The sequence below is a fragment of the Trypanosoma cruzi genome (genome assembly GCF_000209065.1).
Source record: "Trypanosoma cruzi strain CL Brener chromosome Unknown tcruzi_1047053480305, whole genome shotgun sequence".
In the NCBI taxonomy this organism is placed as follows: domain Eukaryota; phylum Euglenozoa; class Kinetoplastea; order Trypanosomatida; family Trypanosomatidae; genus Trypanosoma; species Trypanosoma cruzi.
In genome coordinates, this window is record NW_892456.1 from 1 (window position 1) to 714 (window position 714).

Consider the following 714-nt stretch of genomic DNA (forward strand, 5'->3'; position numbering starts at 1 on the left):
CGGGCGGGCGGCTGCGCATCGCGTGGCGCGTCGCCGGGTACGACCATACTTGGCCGAGTGCACCACATCCCGTCCGATTTGTGAAGTTAAGCGGCCACAGGCCTCGTTAGTACGGCGATCAGTGATGGCGCTGGAACCCGGGGTGCCGTACCCTTCCCACTATTTTTTTTTTTTTCCGCCACCGCGCGCCGCCAGTCGCTTCTTCACCGCGCCGGGGCGGGCGGTGGGTGGGCTCTCCGAGCGCGCGGGCGCCGCAGCAAAAAAGAAAAATTACTGACGCAGTTTCCGCGCCACATGTGGGGAAGCGAGGCGTCCGGAGGCTTCATGGCAAAATCCGGAAAAGGGCCTGCGGAGCTTCATTTTTAAATTTGTTCTTGCCTTTTTTCCTACCGTTTTTTTTTCTATTTTCATCATCTCCCGCGGCTCTTCCGTGGCTTGCCTGTCGCCGGCGGGCGGGCGGCTGCGCATCGCGTGGCGCGTCGCCGGGTACGACCATACTTGGCCGAGTGCACCACATCCACGCACTCCGAGGAAGGGCGCTAGATGCTTATTTTCCTTCTCGCGAAGACCGCAAGACCCTGGCACTAGGTTGAGGTGGCCGGCATCATCAAGTAGAAAAATCATTATAATTGTTTTTGCTTTCGCGATGCCGCCTGTCGCTTCTTCACCGGGCCGGGGCGGGCGGTGGGTGGGCTCTCCGAGCGCGCGGGCGCC

General features: G+C 60.9%; 1 non-coding gene across 1 annotated transcript; it reads right to left on the bottom strand.

Moving 5' to 3' along the window:
- Positions 1–35: 35 nt before the first annotated feature.
- Tc00.1047053480305.10 lies at positions 36–145 on the bottom strand. Its single transcript, XR_008254905.1, has one exon. It is a non-coding gene; the product is annotated as a 5S ribosomal RNA (M5) (ribosomal RNA).
- Between the last annotated feature and the right edge of the window lie 569 nt (positions 146–714).